The 18,511-nt window shown below is 40.7% G+C and overlaps 1 pseudogene; it reads left to right on the top strand.

Moving 5' to 3' along the window:
- The window catches only part of LOC139006238 (far upstream element-binding protein 3-like), a 33,730-nt pseudogene extending 27,273 nt beyond the window's left edge, over positions 1-6,457 (top strand).
- Positions 6,458-18,511: the final 12,054 nt, after the last annotated feature.

Here is an 18,511-nt window from a genome sequence, read left to right as displayed (position 1 = left end):
GTGGAAAAAATATTGTAGATGTTTGTATAAAATATCTAAAGCAGCCATCAAGAAATTTTGAGTGGGGTGATAGGTTTTTAATAAACTGTACAGTGTTTGTTTAAAAAGTGTTGATGGCCTGGAGTGGCTAAAAGAGAAAGAGCAAATGGGTAAATCTGTAGACACTTGAACACTTTTGTGGCTCCTTTGATACTATTTTAATTGTTTGGATAATAAATGTAGCTAGTGCCCTGGCTGGTTTGGCTCAGTGGATAGTGTCGGCCTGCGGACTGAAGGGTCCCAGGTTTGATTCCGGTCAAGGGCATGTACCTTGGTTGTGGGCTCGATCTCCAGTAGGGTGCGTGCAGGAGGCAGCCAATCAATGATTCTCTCTCATCATTGATGTTTCTATCTCTCTCTCTCTCTCCCTCTCCTTTCCTCTCTAAAATCAATAAAAATATTTAAAAAAAATAAATGTGGCTAGTGACTTTTAGGCATTTAAGGAGCCAGGAACACAGACAGAGTGAGGATAGGAGGGAGGGAGGAGAAGAGAGAGGGAAGAGAGAGAGAGAATGAATCTGAGTGTATGTCTGTATAACTGTGTATGTGTGTTTACTCAGAGAAGCCCTACCTTCAAGAACCCAGGGCCAAGAGATACTGACATCCTGCATGAGTGCCATGCCTTCCTTCTATTACATTCAGGTGGTGAAAATATGATGCTCTGCAAGCACCTACCCTCTTTCAATTCACCAGACCATTCTGATTTTTCTAGACTCCCTTACTTCTTCAGGACTCAACACAATTCAGTCTGTGCTGCATCCAATTTTGTTCCTTTTAGTGGAATGTAATTAGATGCAAATGTACATCACAACTATTGTCAGAATTCAAATGAGTTTTGATGAGAATTAATATTTTCCACTCATAGAAGGACTGATTCAGAGCACACAATAAGGCAAAAATTCAAAATTAGGCAGAAACCACTTATTTCTCAAGCAGAAATAGCTATATTATATTCATCTTATAGAGATTAGAATTTTGCAATCCAGATATCAGAGCTTTATGCTATAATTGATTTCTTATCTGCCTTTCAAATCTTCCCTTCCATAACAATTGAATAAATGACTATGGGACAAAATTAATCGAATGCTATTATCTTCACTTTATAGTTTTAATTTCAGAACTTGTCTCATTAACACAATTATTCAGGAAAGCATTATGTTGAACAAACAACTGTGATATACTGTATGTATTAATCAGAATTTTTGTGTTTGTAAATGACAAACCCTACTCACATGGATTTAAACCAAAGGAAAATGAAGTAATTGACTTATGTAACTACGAAATTGAGGTACACATTAGTAGCATTGGACCCAAAGAGTCTATTTTTCAATTTCTTTCTCTATCTTCTATTTCCTTTATGAGTGTTGGCTTTATTCAATCCTACACCAGACAATTTTTTCCAATTGGGGAAGGTGTTCAAAGTGGCATGCACTTTATGGACGTTGGGGCTCAAGATTTCAGAAGAAAACAAAATCACTTTTCCCCATACCCATGGCAGGAAAATCCTTGGGAAGATGTGATTTCAGCCTGGCTCATTGCCCTTCTCTGTAACCATCACATAGTCATTGAGCTGCAGTCCTCTCACTTGGGTCACATACCCGTCTCTGGTACTACAGTGAGGTCAGTATTGTCCCCACCTTGACAGCCCTGCAGGAAAGGGTGACAGGCAATCTGCTCTTGTATTTCCACCCTGTTACAGGCCTATCTTGAATGTAGGTAAGATGAGACTCACAGAGGTGCTACCAAAGACAGGAAAAGAAGTATGTGGAAGGAGCTCAGGGAAGTTTAATGGACAAGACATGTACATAATAAAGGAGTCTCAAATTAGCAGCTATGTTAATGTGTGTGCAGTAAGATTTATATCTATTGGTAGTGGACTTCAGACAAGCTGTCAAGGGTATAGTAACCTGTAATGGAGAGTAAAATTGGCTGCCTGCAGTGGGTTCTCATAACAAGCATGAAAGCATTTATTATTAAGTGCAAAGAATAGTTCATAATGATGTGTGATCTTAGATATAAAATTAACCTCAATATTTCTGAAGCATGATTATGTGTTGTGTTAGCTCAGCTGAACTCAAGAGAGCTGAGCTCTCAGGTGTCAGAGTAGCTGACTAAAGCAACAAGCCAAAATGAAAATAACAATGAAACTTCTAATCACTTACTGTGATAGTGTAAGCAAGAGGCTAACACCGGAGAAAGCACCGACTTCCCTCTGATCCACTTTTCCTAACAGAATAAGTGTACCTGGTGAGGTTCAAGTGGATCCATGCACTTGAATAATAAAACTTTAAGATATGTGACCACATATTGAGAGAGTTGCCTCATATTGAGGGAGCCCTGAACACAGCACTCCTGAAGCTTTATGGCTCCTGTGGTTTTATGGATCATATATCAACATGATTAGACTCATGTTTAGTCTGGGGGCTAGAAGGAGGGAAGAAAGGGGGTGCTAGAAGTGGAAAAGTACTGAATACCAAGTCAGTGTGGGGAAAAGTGTCTTCAAAGTGTCCCCATAAAAAGACCTCAAATCAAGGTGCTTGGGCTAGAAATGCAGTTATGCGTAAGAGTAGGGCCAGCCAGGAGGGCCGGAGTCTTTGACTACACCCTCCTTCAGAGCCTGCCCTGCCCTGGCTTTGTGCTAAGTGTTGTGTGGGCAGGGCTGGCTTCCTCCACGAGACTCCCAGGTAAAGCCTTTGTGATTGCTTATGGCTGAAAAATTGCGCAAAGGGTTTTAGGTAGAAGCTAAACTCCTCAAATTTGTTTCTATTAAACATTTTAATAGAAATGCTTAAATGATAGCATTTTATAATACAAAAAAGATGTTTTTCTCACAGATCACTCTTATCATGGTGAGGAAGTTAAGAGTTGATATAAATGAGTTATTTCTATAGCTCCTGGTCCCAGGGATCCTTGTGCTAGCAGAATAATAAGAATTCTAAAAACCTCAAAACTAAAAGAACCTATAGATTTCATTCACCCAAACTTTTTAAAACTTATATGTTACCCATCCCCAAGTGGTCTTCCCACCTATGACTGAATTCCAGTGACAAGAACCTAGTACTTTCTAAAGTAATTCATCACATTTTCTCAGACTCTGATGGTCAAAAGATTCTTTATGAGGCAAAATTTGTCTTCCTGTCTCTTCACCCACTGATTTTGGGACCATTTAGAACAACTATATTCTCTCTTAGAACAGGCTGTTTTTCAAATGTTTAAGTTAATGGTCACATATCTTTCAGTCTAGTCTTTCTTCATTATTCCTTTTATACTAAGGTTTTGAGAACCTCCACTCTCTAGTACAGTGGTTCTCAACCTTGGCTGCACATTAGAATCACCTGGAAATCTTTTTAAAATCCTGATTTCTGGGCCTCATCCTCCAGAAATTCTGTTTCTTTGTTATGGGGTGGGGCCACAACATTAGTAACAAAGAAACAGAATTTCCAGAGGATGAGGCCCAGAAATCAGGATTTTAAAAAGATTTCCAGGTGATTCTAATGTGCAGCCAAGGTTGAGAACCACTGCTCTAGTCCATCTCCTCTGAACCACCCTGCCTGTCAGTATCAGTATCAGTATCAGTATGAGCCCACAACCGTTCAGGGTGGAGAGCAACCATCATCTCTGTTGTTTAGTTTTGTATCTTTATCACTGTGACTAAAGACCAGGCTAGCTCTTAGGAATTGCTTTAGCATAGTGTTAATGCATATTGAGCTTACTATAAAAGAAACTCCCAAGTTCTTTCATGCAAATCTTACATCTTTATTTCCATTTGTTCAGTTGGTTTTGGACTCAAAATTTTAGTGTAAACAAATGAAGCCTCACCCAGCGGGTGTGGGTCCATAAAAGAGCAAGGACCTATGAACCAGGAGGTCACATTCCTGGTCAGGGCACATGCCCAGGTTTCCCTGGATCCCCAGTAGGGGGCGTGCAGAAGGCAGCCTATCCATGATTCTTTCATCATTGATGTTTCTATTTTGCTATCCCTCTCCCTTCCTTTCTCTGAAATCAATAAAAATATTTTTTAAACTTTTTTTTAAATGCAACCTTCTTTATATCTGACATTTATCATAAGGTCCCCATATCTTTTTTTTTTTTTTTTTTTTTTTTTTTAAATATATTTTATTGATTTTTCACAGAGAGGAAGGGAGAGAGATAGAGAGAGCTAGAAACATCGATGAGAGAGAAACATCGATCAGCTGCCTCCTGCACATCCCCCACCGGGGATGTGCCTGCAACCCAGGTACATGCCCTTGACCGGAATCGAACCCGGGACCTCCCAGTCCGCAGGCCGACGCTCTATCCACTGAGCCAAACCGGCCTCGGCAGGTCCCCATATCTTAATAGCACTACAGGAATCAATAAACAATTGTAGTAAAACATAGACTTACAAAAACAACTTCATATTTTAAAACAAGCCTGATGCAAAAGAAGCTGCAGAACCAATGTTTGCTTAAAGAGCTATAAGCTGAACAATCAGGCCAGGAAATAGAACTTGGCCAGTCTCCCCAGAAGTCCTTGCAAAGCAGAGGGGTAGGCAGGCCAGAGAGCAAGGGGAGGTGGGGGGGAGGCAATTGTGGAGCTGGTGCAGGGGCAGAGCAGTGCAGGGGCTGCCTGGATGCCCTGCACTAGGTCCAGCAGATTGCAGCTAAATCGATTCAGCTTCTCACTTGAATAATCCCACACCTCTAGTGGACCCTTCAGGGTATGAATATAGAGTACAAGAATGGCTTTTGGGGCCTTGGTACATCAAAGGGTACTAATAACAGAAGAATTCAAAGTGCCTGATTAAATAATTGGATTTATTATTGGCAGGGGAGGTGAGCAGATTTCACGGATTCAAGCACAATCTGGTTACTCAATTCAGATGCTTCAGAGCATTCTGGGATTCCAGAGGGGCCCTGTGTAATTAACCAAACCCCAGAACGTATTGAACACGCCACACGGCTCCTCGATCAGATAGTGGACCGCTGTCGGATGAACCTGGCTTTCATAATGACATAGCACAACCCAGGAGATGCTTGTCCCTGTGTCCAAGATGGGTCTGGCCATCGGCAAAGGAAGGAAACAGCAAAGCAGTTGCAGGAGCGGATGGGTGTGAAATGGTCATAATCCAGGACGCCCATTGCCCATGGGAGCGGACAAGCCTCTTCGCATCCTGGAGATCCGTTTGAAGTACAAACAAGAGAAGTGGTATTAGAGAGCATCGGAGAAAAAGACCAAGCTGACGCTCGCGGGGTACGGTGACGTCACATCCCAAACGGGAGGAGGCAGTACAGAGTATCTGGCCCTGCTGCTGGGATGGCACAAGGAAGAAGCGGAGAAATGATCAAGAAGAGCCAGAGTGACGCTGGTGTGAGCACTCAGTTCAAACAGACGGTGTAGTATTAGCCCAGAGAGCTGCACAGGTCAGGGGTCCTCCACCGATGGCAGCACACAGCACTCGTCCTCAGCGAGCTTATTCTCACAGCCCGGCAAAGAGATGACTTTGAGGCCCTGCAGTTGTAGACAACGAGTCCATGGCTGTGCCTGGAGCGTGGGAATCCCTGGTGGCATCCAAGAGTTAACACAGTCCTCGGCAAAGGAGGTGAGGACATCAGAAGCGTAAGCCAGCAGTCAGGAGCATCATGCAGCTGCATCGGCCCCCTCCCAACACCGAACCAACTGCGAATGTTCCTCAGGGGGTTGGTTCCTCAGCAGATCCAGGGGACACACATCTCCTAGGTGAGAAAGTTGGCGGTTCCAACTTGGAGCACCTGGAGCCGTTGGTCAGCGCTCCTTCAGCCAGCCACCTGCCGCGCCTCATCTAAACACCTCTCCTCCAACTCTCTATCCTTCTCCCTTCCTCTCTCTAAAAAAAAAAAAAAAAAAAATCAATAATATATATATATATATATATATTTAAAAAGCCCTGACAGGTTTGGCTCAGTGGATAGAGCATCGGCCTGCAGACTCAAGGGTCCCAGGTTCGATTCCGGTCAAGGGCATGTACCTGGGTTGCGGGCACATCCCCAGTGGGGAGTGTGCAGGAGGCAGCTGATCGATGTTTCTCTCTCATCGATGTTTCTAACTCTCTATCCCTCTCCCTTCCTCTCTGTAAAAAATCAATAAAATATATTTAAAAAAAATAAAAAATAGACACCTCTCCTCCAAGGAGCTCAGGGTGCTTCCCAAGCATTGCTGCTGCAGTGGACAAACCCTCACCGCACCCCTGGGAGCCGTCCTCCGGCTTCCTGACCCGAGGCTGGGGCAGCCCCTACCAGGCGCGGGGGCAGCCCACACTGCAAGTCCCACGTCCGCTGCCAGCGCGCCCTCAGGCCAGCGCTCCCCCAACTACGCTGTGGCCTGGGCGCAATGTCACAGGCAGCGGGTCACTTTCTGCCGCCAGACGTCAGGGCAAGCGCAGGCCCACAGCCCAGAATAGTAGCACAGTGACCCTCCCCCCCAAATCATTGTGAGCGAAACGTATTTTTAACAGAGGTTTTTAGATTTGCAACTCTTTTAATGAAGAATCTTTGTTTTGTTCTGTGAAACACTGTATTTAGGTGAACAGATTTTTTTTTTTCGAAAAACCAGGGAATTAGTTACTAAAATTGGCTGATAGTTTTTGTTATTTCAAATGTGGAAGCTCTAAGATTCTTTTTGGAGCAATATCTGCAAATTCAGGTACTAGAATGTGCCTCATAGCAGTGACATTTTAACTTGTGTTTTTGTTCTTGTTTTGTTGGTTTGTTTGTGTGTTGTTTTTGTGTGTGTGTGTCTTTTTATTTACAGTTGTTTCTGTTACAAAGTATCTTGGAAGTCTTAGGTGGGATGTAACATTATTTTTTTTAAATTTTTAAACAGTATTTAAAGTTCTTAAATGTGTAAATTCATTAAATGTTTTACTTCTAATTTTTTATATTTTGACTGTCTGGTTTTATTGCATTAAAAAAAAAAAAGACCTGAACTATTATGTATTGTAATTATGTGAATTCTGAATAGAGAATTGTATTGCTGTCCAACAGGGGTTAGGAGGAGGCATTTTATAGGGTTTGTATAATTTCTAGAGTGCTAATGGGTAATAAAAATGTGTTCAGTGGTTAGCATGTTATTTTCATATCTCCATTACCAGTTGCAATTGTGTATCTAAGATCTTCACGCTTGTTTTAAAAACAAAACAAACAACCTTTCTCTATCTCTCAGAAATATAAATACTGTTATTTTTAATATTAAAAAGAAATTTTATATAACTTTTAATAAACACTGTGGAACACTAAACCGCATAAAAATGTAGTAACTATTTTTCAATTCCAAGGCATTCTTTGCTTTTTTCTTTTAAATATTTTTAATATTTGTCAAATAAACTAGATGAATGATGAATACATAAATCTAGTATTAACCACAATGTGAATTAAATAATTTTGATTTAATAAAAGGGCTAATATGATTTTCAATGTTTACTGTAGTGTATCTTGTACAGATAACATGTATTTTTAAAGGAAAGAAAAATGGAATTGAAGCTATTTTTTCTTTCATTTTTAATTGACCTGGGGGACATTCTGTTTGAAATGTACTGAAGTTATAGTTTCTGGGTTTTTCTCCTTATTTTCCTTATAATATTTGAAATGTCTGACTATTTAAAAAAGCTGTTGGAAAATGTTACCCGTGTTGTTGTTTTTTAAGTGTTCTTTTTATTTGACTGACAATTCATTTTACATTCTAGCTAATAAAATTTCCACAAGACATCTGGTGGGAGAAGAAAAAAAAAGTCCTTCCACTTGGTCCATAGGACACTACTATATTAATATGATAAATATAAACTAATCTAGTAATCAATTATTTATTTTGTTCAAATATCTTTATTATCCAGATACATCCTAAACACATCTTTCTCATTTAAAAAAATTATGACTAAGCCTTTTTCAATTGCTAATTTCTCCTTTATCTCTTCACTTATCTTAAAATTGATTTGCTGCATTTGACCTGAAGAATTATGTATAGCATGGAAATTTTTATTGTATAATCATGGTGCAATTCAGCACGGTCTTCTGTCCTTCATATTTCTTGCAAATTGATGGTTGGATCCAACGTCTCAATCAGACTCATGTTTAATCCTTTTGGCAAGACTACAGGTGGTGCTAAGTTATTTCCCCTACCCCTTAGCTTTATTGAGATTCCATTGACACAACACTTATGTGTTGATTAGATACATTTATATATTGCAAAATTATTTCCATCATAGCCTTTGCTAGCATCACGTCACATAATTACCATTTCTTTTTTGTAGTGAGAACATTTAAGATCTGCCCTCTTAGCAATTTTCAAGTCTATTATTAACTACTAGAGGCCCAGTGCATGAAATTTGTGCACTGGTAGGGTCCCTAGCAGCTGCCGGCTGCCAGCTGGGTACTCCCTCCCTTTCCCCAGCCACCTGCCCCCTCGCCACTACTGCTGGTCACTGTCTGTGGGGGCCTGATCGCCGCCCCCCGACCACCCCCCCCCACTGCCTGGCTCCCAGGTGCTGAGGGAGCCTGCTGGTGGTCCCACCCCCCTCACTCTGCTGACACCACTGGTCGCCCTGTGATCAGATCAGAGGGGCATTGGGCCCCCTCCTGGCTCCCTCAGTGCCTGGGAGCCTGGTGGTGGAGGGGGGATCAGTGGGATGATTGGCCCCCGCCTGGCAACCAGTGGCTTGCACTCTCCTTGGTCTGGTGCCACCCACTCACCTGCTGGACACACTCATCCTGTCCTGGTCCCACTCTTGTTGGGGCCCATTGGAGCCTGCAGTGCCTCCATTGCCGCCCCCTGCCAGCACTGCATGCCAATGCCTGCCATGCTCCATGCCGCCCCCTGGTGGCCAGCGCTCATCATAGCAAGTGGTCAAACTCCTGGTGGAACTCCTGGTTGAGGTTTCAATTTGCATTATTAGGCTTTCATTATATAGGATAATCATTATGCTGTGCATTTGACCCCCAGACCTTAATCATCTTATAACTGGAAGTCTGTACTCTTTGCTTAGTGCCGTGTTCTTTAATGAGAAGGCACATCTTGTCTGGACATTTCTTTCTGTGATGTTAGCAGCTAATGATGCTCAATGCTTATAGATCTATTAATTCACTGGAATTTGGAAATAGTGCTATTTTAATTCTATCACTTCTCACAATTTATTTATTGTAGAACTCTTTATAAAGAAACATTTTACTCATCTATAATTTTGTTATTAAGTGGCATAATTTACATAGAAAGCCAGGATGAATATTTTTTCTTTCCCTTTACTTACTAGTTTCCAAGATGACAAATTGCTTTCTTATCATTCTTTGAAGGTGAACAATTAGATTTTCAAAATATCATTATGAATCCATTGATTTAATGGACTTAGTCAATTCCAATTTTCCCTTTGAAGCTCAAATTGTTCCTCTGGCTAGTGGGAGCCTATTCAAGTTGGTTTCTGAGTATTTTTGACATAAATATCTTAGTCTTTGATAGCTTTCTTGATATCTGGTATTCTAGGCTCATTTTGTTCATTTCTTACCTTAGACCTGGAATCAGTCATTTTCCCCAAGAAATTCTGGCTTTTTGGTAAAAAGGGTTAAGATTAGGGTATTTTTAAGACCATGATCTGGGTATTAATTGTTTCTAGGCTTAGGAGACGAAGTTATTATGTACCTTTGCATACTATATGCTATATAATCTCATGAGTTTATGGACTTTTAATTCAAATTCAATTCAGATGTAGAGGTTTTCTTCCTTAAGATTTTATATTATTTCTCTATCTTAATTTTTCACACAGAGAATCTGAAAAATCCTGGTTCTCAAAAACCCGAGGAATGATAGAATTAAAAATTTTCATAAATACTTATTTTATTTTCCCCACATTACACACATAACAGTCTAATCATGTTTATAATAATACTATCACCACCAGTTACATTTTTTGCATGTGCTCCCCATTCTGACCCCTTTTTGCAATTTTATCATTTTTACAATGTCTGAATATATAGGTACTAGGGGTCCAGTGCACGAATTTGTGCACCTGGAAAAAAAACTGTGGGCTGCGAGGCTGTGGTGGGCACAGGGGCGGGTCTTGGCACATCCTCCATGCTTCCACCTGGCCCCTCCTGCCACTGGCCCCCGTTCCCCTGTCTGCTGGCAGTCCAGCTCCTGCCGCCGCCACTCCCATACGCTGATAGCGCTGGCCCTGCTTGCACCCACTGATGGTGCAGAGCAAACGGGGCTGGTGCCAGCAGTGCGTGCAAGCTGCAGCTGCTGCCCCAATTGACCCTCAGGAGCAGGGGAAGGTGGAGAAGCCCTCGGGGTGATCAGGGCCTGCAGCCGCCGCTCACACCTGCTGATGGTGTGGAGTGATCGGGGCCAGTGCTGGGCACTGGCAGCAGATGCGAGTGGCGGCTCCAGCACCAGCTGTGGGTGTGAGAGGCAGGTGCCATCCCTGATCGCCCCTCAGGAGCAGGGGGAGGTGGAATAGCCCTCAGGGGTGATTGGGGCGGGCAGCCGCCATTCGCCCTTGATGACGGCGCCAAGTGATCGGGGCTGGTGCCAAGCGCTGGCAGCGGGTGCAAGCGGTGGTGGCTCTGGCGCTGGCAGTGGGTGTGAGTGGTGGCTCCGGCTCTGGCGCTGGCAGTGGGTGCTAACGGGGCCAGCACGGGCAGCAGGTGCGAGTGCCGGGTGGGATCATGGCACCTGGGAGCAAAGCATTTTCAGTAACCACTGGAGGCTTGCCCCGATGACAGCAACTGGAGCTTCATCTTGGTCTGGTGCCCTGCTCACATGCTTCACCATCCCACCACAGCCGATGCCCACCATGTTCCACACTCTGCCACCTGTTGCCAATACCTGCCATATTCTGTGCATGCCCCCTGGTGGTCAGTGCACATCGTAGTGACTGGTTCTTTGGTTGTTCGGTTGTTCAGCTGTTCTGCCATTCGGTATATTTGCATATTAGGGTTTCATATATATAGATTGTATATTACTCTCTATATATTTTATCTTCAGCTTCATTTAATTCTACAAATAAATGTGTATTTAATATTTACCACTTCTTATTTTGATGTCTAATTATTTGAAGTTCATTCTTTAGTATATATTTGACTTCTCTCTAATCAATTGGAAGTTCATTATTTTGCATATCTATACTAATAATAGAGGAATATGCAAATTGGCTAGGACACCATCATGTAACGAACAATCAGAATGGGGGTGGGGCTGCAGGGGAGAGCTCTCAGCACATCTGTGCTGGGGATCTGAAGAGTGTGGAGAGGAAGGGAGAGCAGATAGGCAGTTAGGGGGATCAGACCAGGAGGGGAGAGCAGTTAGCGCCATCAGGCTGGCAGGGGAGCAGTTAGGGGCATCAGGCAGGCAGGCAGGTGAGTGGTTAGGAGCCAGTGGTTCCAAATTGCCAGAGGGATCCTGGATTGGAGAGGGTGCAGGTCAGGCTGAGGGCCCCCCTTCCCATGCACAAATTTTGTGCACCAGGCCTCTAGTTCAGTGGTCGGCAAACTGCGGCTCACGAGCCACATGCAGCTCTTTGGCCCCTTGAGTGTGGCTCTTCCACAAAATACCATGTGCGGGCACGCACATACAGTGTGATTGAAACTTTGTGGCCCATGTGCAGAAGTCGGTATTTTGTGGAAGAGCCACACTCAAGGGGCCAAAGAGCCACATGTGGCTCTCGAGCCGCAGTTTGCCGACCACTGCTCTAGTTCTTCAGTAAAGGCTTATGGAAACTATATATCCTAAGTTCTTGCCAGGTTAGTTTACCTGTTGCCTCTATATTTGAAACTCAGATTAGCTGATTATTTAACAATTGTTCATAGTTTTCCTTGAGTATCTAAAATATGTTACTCCACTTTCTTTTGCCATAAGCATTGATGTTCAAAATTCTGGTGACAATTTACTGTTATTTTCCTTATGTATTATTTACTAGTTTTGCCTAGATGACCATATGGTTTTTCCTTTTCCTTTAAAATTTAATAGTTTATCCAACATGACTTACTGTGATCATTCTGAGTCATTATTCTCAGGCCCATGGCATACTACTTCAAAATGCACTTTCAATTTTTTTTTTTTAATTTTAAGAGCTTTCTTAAATTTTATTTTTTAGTATTTGGTCTATTCCCATGCTTTATGTTTCTTCTTCTGTGACTCCTATTATATATATAACAAATTTTCTTTACCTAATTTCAATATCTGTCACATTTTCTTGAGGCCTTTTAAAAAATCTATTTTTAATTAGAGAATTTCCTCCTTTTACCATCTTTCCTCTTAAGTCATCACTGTTGTGTTTATTTGCTTTGTGTTTCTTCCAGTTTAGTCTTAATTTCTAAAATGAATGTTTTTAATTTCTTTCCTGAGTCTTATAACCTCATTTATGAGGTGAAGATACTGGTATACTGTTGGCCCTATTAGATAACAGCAAACTACACCAAGATGTCACTTGGAAAGGAAAGTTACGAAGAAATTTATTTACCTCAAAGGAAAAAAAAGTACTGAAAGAGACTTATTTAAAACAGATGAGAGCATATTACTTTAACTGGTAAATTTAAGTCCTTATGTTGTTTACCCATCTCATCTTCCCCCATTGAGTAGGAGGTAAACCAATTATAAAAGAAAGAGAAGCTGTTGCCTTTAGACATCTGATTAATTTTCTGTAAAATGTTGATCTCACTAATTAATGCAGTCCCTAGTCTAGAAAAAAGTAAAGAAAAGATCTATATGTCATGCCAGTTCAAACATTTGCACTGAAAACAAGAGAGAAAGTAAAATTCTGAAATAGTTTGGGTTCATTTTTATTATGCCAGTAAATCTAATTTTTAAGCTATTAGTTGGAATTATACTTCTCCTGATGAGGGTAAAAAATAATAGTGATAGGAGTGATTGTGGAGTGGAAGTAATTTTGAGGGGATCTTTACCATTCAAAATAATGAAAGAAAGGATATCTTTTTCTGAAATATTCTCTAAGAAGTATGAAGAGAGTATAATCGCTGGAAGAAATGAGATGAGCTAAGGATAAGGAAGAGAATAAGATACATAATTAAGCAAACATATTTTGTATTTAAATATTCATTCAAGCCCTGACCGGTTTGGCCCAGCGGATAGAGCATCAGCCTGCGGACTTAAGGGTCCCAGGTTCGATTCCGGTCAAGGGCATGTACCTTGGTTGCGGGCACATCCCCAGTGGGGGGCATGCAGGAGGCAGCTGATCGATGTTCCTCTCTCATCGATGTTTCTGGCTCTCTGTCTCTCTCCCTTCCTCTCTGTAAAAAATCAATAAAATATATTTAAAATAAATAAATAAATATTCATTCAAAAATATTAATTATGCAGATATTCTTGTTATTTTTTATACAATTTCTGTGCAATTACGACAGTTTCAAACCCCATCAAGATGTCACATGCTCCCACACACTTGCTTCTGTCTACAAAATTCACTTGTGATATTCTTGAAATTCTACAAAGAATATGGTCAAAAGTTTAATAGCCCAAAGCAAAAAGGTAAAAATATAAATATGGTTATGTGAGAATCAATCCATACAGTATTACATCAGATTATATTAAATGGAAATACCTCAAATTTCATTTTTGGCCTCTTCTAGAGCAATTGGGGAATAAACAAAATCAAATGCAATAAACAAATCTTCACTGAACACTTTAAACTAGAGGCCCAGTGAACGAAATTCGTGCATGGGGGGGTGTCCCTCAGCCCAGCCTGCATCCTTTCCAGTCTGGGATCCCTCTCACAATCCAGAACCACTGGCTCCTCACCGCTCACCTGCCTGCCTGCCTGATGACCCTAACTGCTCCCCTGCCGGCCTGATCCCCCTAATTGCCTAACACTCTCCCCTCCTGGTCTGATCCCCCTAACTGCCTATCTGTGCTCCCCTCCTTGCCTGATTCCCTAACTGCCTATCTGTGCTCCCTTCCTGGCCTGATTCCCCTAACTGCCTATCTGCTCTCCCTTCTTCTTCACACCCTTTGGACCCCCAGTGCAGGTGTGCTGAAAGCTCTCTGCCATAGCCCCGCCCCCGTCCTGATTGGTTGTTATATGATGGCATCCTGGCCAATTTGCATATTCCTCTATTATTAGTATAGATGACTATACTAGGTACTGTGGGATAAACAATGATGTGTGAGATGACTAATTCACAAGTACAAATAAGGCTATCACCTAAGAGAACCTTTTTGCACTAAAGTTTAGAGCAAATTTCTAAGCTCTGTGTGTGATTAACTGAGTATATAAGAATTAAATGGAAATCACATACTAAAAGTTGCTTCAAAAGTAGAGCTTTAATGTTCTTACCATAACAACAACAACAAAATGGTAATTATGTGAGGTAAAGGATGTGTCAACTAAACTTAAAGTAGTAAACATTTTACCATATATAAATGCATCAAATGATCACATTGTATACCTTGAATTCACACAAAGTTTTTTGTCAGTTATATCTCAGTAAAGCTGGGAAAAATGTATTGAAGATATTGATTATGAGATAAAGATGATTTCCATGTCTCCAAGAAGTTAGCTATCAAAAATGCAATCAAAGTTAAAGCAATTAAATATTTTGTAAATGTTTATCGTTTATTCATTCATTAATTTAATGGACATTTAATTACTGTGTGCCAGGAGCTAAAAAGAGAGTACTACTAAAACTGAAGACGTATCTATGGAGGTCTGTGGCATGTACATAGTAATTAAAGATATGGCAATGTTCAGAGAGAGTTTCTGAAACAAGACGGTCTTTAAAAAACATCAACACTTAACGAATGAGTAGTGTAGGAGAAGCTGGCAAAGGAGACTGAAAGATTTGGCCTAAGAGGAAGGAAGAAACAGAAGAGAAAGTATTAAAAAAAAAAGCCCAGTGGAGAGAGTTTTCCTGGAGAGTGTCAAATTTTGTTGAGAGTTCAGTCAAGATAAATATTTAAAAGTTCCATCAGACTTAGTGATAAGGGGACCACTGGAGTAGACCCTGGTCAAAGTTCAGGAAAAGAGCAGAAAAAATATATGGACTAGTGATGTAATTTTAAAATTGGATTGAGTATTTTTTGGTTATTGGGTTATATGAATTATTTATATATTTTGACTATTAACCCTTTATCAGATATATCATTTGTAAATATATTCTCTCATTCCATCTTTAGGTTGCCTTTTCATTCTGTTGATTGTTTTCTTTGATGTGCTGAAGCTCTTTGGTTTCATGTAGTCCCACTTGCTTATTTTAGTTTCTGTTGCCTGTGTCATGTCCATGAAATCGTTGCTAAAATCAGTATCATGAAGCTTTTTCCCAAAAGGTTTTCTTCCAGGAGTTTTACAGTTTTGGGTCTCATGTTTGAGTCTTTAATCCATTTTGAGTTGACTTTTTGGTATGGTGTAAGATATGGGTCCAATTTCATTCTGTTATGTGCTGAGGTCCAGTTTTTCCAACACCATATTTTGAAGAGACTGTGCTTTCCCCCATTGTGTATTTGTGGCTCTCTTATTGAAAATTAGTTGACTATATATGCATGGGTTTATTTCTCAGTTTTGTATTCTGTTCCGTAGGAATAAAATTAACTAATAAGGTAAAAGAATTTTATATTAAAAATTACAAAACCTTGATGAAAGGAATTAAACAAGACAGAAACAAATGGAAAGCCATCTTGTATTTGTGGATTGGAAGACTTAGGACTGTATTGTTAAAATGTCTGTAATATCTAAAACTATCTGCAAATAATTCAATGCAATCCCTATCAAAATTTCAAAGAATTTTTTTATATAAAGAGAAAAAACAATTCTATAGTTCATATGGAAACACAAAGACCATGAATAGTTAAGTGGATGCCAAGAAAGAGCAAAGATGGAGGCATCACATTTCCCGACTTCAAAATATATCATGAAGTTACAGTAATCAAAATTGCATGGTGATGAGGCAACCTAGAAGGAACTCACCCACTTTCACTTACTTCCCATTTGTCAAACTTCATTACATGACTGCATCATGTTACAAGGAAGGCTGGGAAACAGCCTAGACTTTGATAAACCATTTGTTCAGCTAAAACTGACAGAGAAGTGAGAATGGTTCCTGGGAGGTAACTAGCAATCTCTGGCACATAAGACTTTACAAGACAATGGGAAACTGCTTATTTCATCCAGGTAACGGATAATCTTAACAAATCTTACCTTGTCTCTTACTAACTGGACCTCACACAGGTGTGTTTTCTTGTCTATAAAATAGAGACAAAGAATGGGGATTAATGTCTATAAGGTGTCTGTCAGAGCATCTGGTACATAGTAAGTGTTCGACAATAAAGGGGCCCTTTCTTCTCCCCTTTATTGAAAGTATGAAACTGGCAATTCTATCAGGAAGGTTGTATTGTGTAGCTACCTGAAGCCTTAGAACCCAGATGTGTTGGAGGGAATTTCATCTCCTGGCGGGAAACACACATGTAGAGGCAGCATCTGGAGAGCTTACGGTAAATGACTTTGAATACTTTTCCCTGAGCATACAGAGCTCACAGATATTAAAAGTAAAATCCATAAGGCAGCACGATGTATAGTACACCCAAAGCCTGGTAATCAAGTTAGAAAAGCAGTTATCCTCCCACATACCTGGCTGGAATCAGAAACCCCTAGAGTTGATTAGTTGAAGGCCAATTAGGCATTTATGCCTGTATAAAAGAGACATCCACCCAGAAGATTAAAAAGAAATAAATGGAGTACTGAAACTTTTCTAACCATGATAATGAAATTTAAAGCCCATTTGTCAATTTCCTGTCATTTTGCCTCATAAAGAACTTGCAAAAAAAAAAAAAAAATGAAGGATCTCTTACCCTTTGAGACAGCATGGAGGGACCTGGAGAGTATTATGCTAAGTGAAATAAGCCAGTCAGAGAAAGACAAGTATCACATAATCTCATTCATATGTGAAATCTAATGAACAAAATAAACTGATGAACAAAATAGATCCAGAGACATAGAAGCATGAACAGACTGAGGAATCTCAGAGGGAAGGCAGGGGTGGATGGGGAGAGATTAACCAGGGAGTTTATATGCATATATGCATAATCCATGGACACATACAATAGTGTGGTGAAGGCCTGGGAGGGGTGAGTGCGGGCTGGAGGTGGTCAATGGGGGAAAATAAGAGGGGGCATCTGTAATACTTTCAACAATAAAGATAGATGATAGATAGATAGATAGATAGATAGATAGATAGATACTTGCAGTCCCCAGGAGCTGGCCTATTCTGCCATCCTGAGCAGCAAGCAGGCCTCCTCTACCATGGCTGGAAGGGAAGGCCCAGGTCTCCAGTGGCTAACTCCTTAGGCTCTGTTCTAGGGAGGGATTTGGGGAATCCTAGAGTCAAGAGTTTTATAACTATTGACACTATGCAGATATCTAAACAGGGCCTTTCAGTTTTAGAAGGTGTTTTATATACTTTCTTCTAGAACCCCACTCCTTCCTCTGACTTGCCTAAAGACACACAATGCCCAGGCCACCATCCCCAACACTCCCCCAGAGATGTATGTGAACGCCTGTGCATGCGTAAGAGAGTGTTTGAGTGTAAGTATGTGTTTATTACCTTTGAAGTTCAAATGCAGCAAACTCTAGGTGGGTGTCTGGGGTAAAATTACTTGGTATTTGAGGTTTTTATTTTAGTCTTGGAGAAATATTAGACATTCGAATGTTTCATATTTGAATATAGAATGGAGACTTGCTGCGGCAATCATGTTTATCATATAGGAAGTTTAAAGTCATGCTTGTTTTTATTAAACAACTTTTCATTGTAAATTCACTTGTTTGCATATTGAAGTAAAAAAATATGCTGGAAAGAATACAGTTTTATTCCAATTCCAGCTCCTCTACCTCTTCACTTTTTGGGGAAATGACTTCTCTGTGTCAGCATCGCTCCTCTGAACCTGCCACCAGGATGGAAGTCCATTAAAGCAGACACATTTTCCTCTTTTGATTACTGATGTATCCCCTATATTTAGAACATTACTTGGCCCATGGTAATATATATTGGATGAATCAGTTAAATGGGAATAATTAATTCTGTCTCATGGGATTGTTATGAAGATTAAATAAGATAATATATGCAAAGCACCTGACCCAACGTATGGTTCTTAGTTAGTGCGTGGGAGTCTCTATATTTGCATGCTATTGTGCTGATTAAAAACATGGCTTAAATGGCTCAGCTGGTGTGGCTCAGTGGTTGAACATCAACCTATGAACCAGAAGGTCACTGTTCAATTCCTGGTCAGAGCACATGCCAGTGTTGCGGGCTCAATCAGTGATTCTCTCTCATCATTGATGTTTCTATCTCTCTCTCCCTCTCCCTTCCTCTCTGAAATCAATTTCAAAAAAGCCACATGGCTTAAATGTAGTTTTATATCTATTTTTTCAGAGACTATGTTACTTATTGCCATTGGGAAGAGATTAGTAGAACCTGCACTCATTTTTATCTGGGACCTCTACAGGTCAGCATTCCACTCTTACTGTTCT

Source organism: Myotis yumanensis, unplaced genomic scaffold, assembly GCF_028538775.1.
Source record: "Myotis yumanensis isolate MYYU_CA2020_CCGP unplaced genomic scaffold, mMyoYum1.0.hap1 SCAF_3, whole genome shotgun sequence".
NCBI classification, from domain to species: Eukaryota; Metazoa; Chordata; class Mammalia; order Chiroptera; family Vespertilionidae; genus Myotis; species Myotis yumanensis.
The sequence above is the reverse complement of the archived record's forward strand: the minus strand, read 5'-3'. Positions and strand labels throughout refer to the sequence as shown.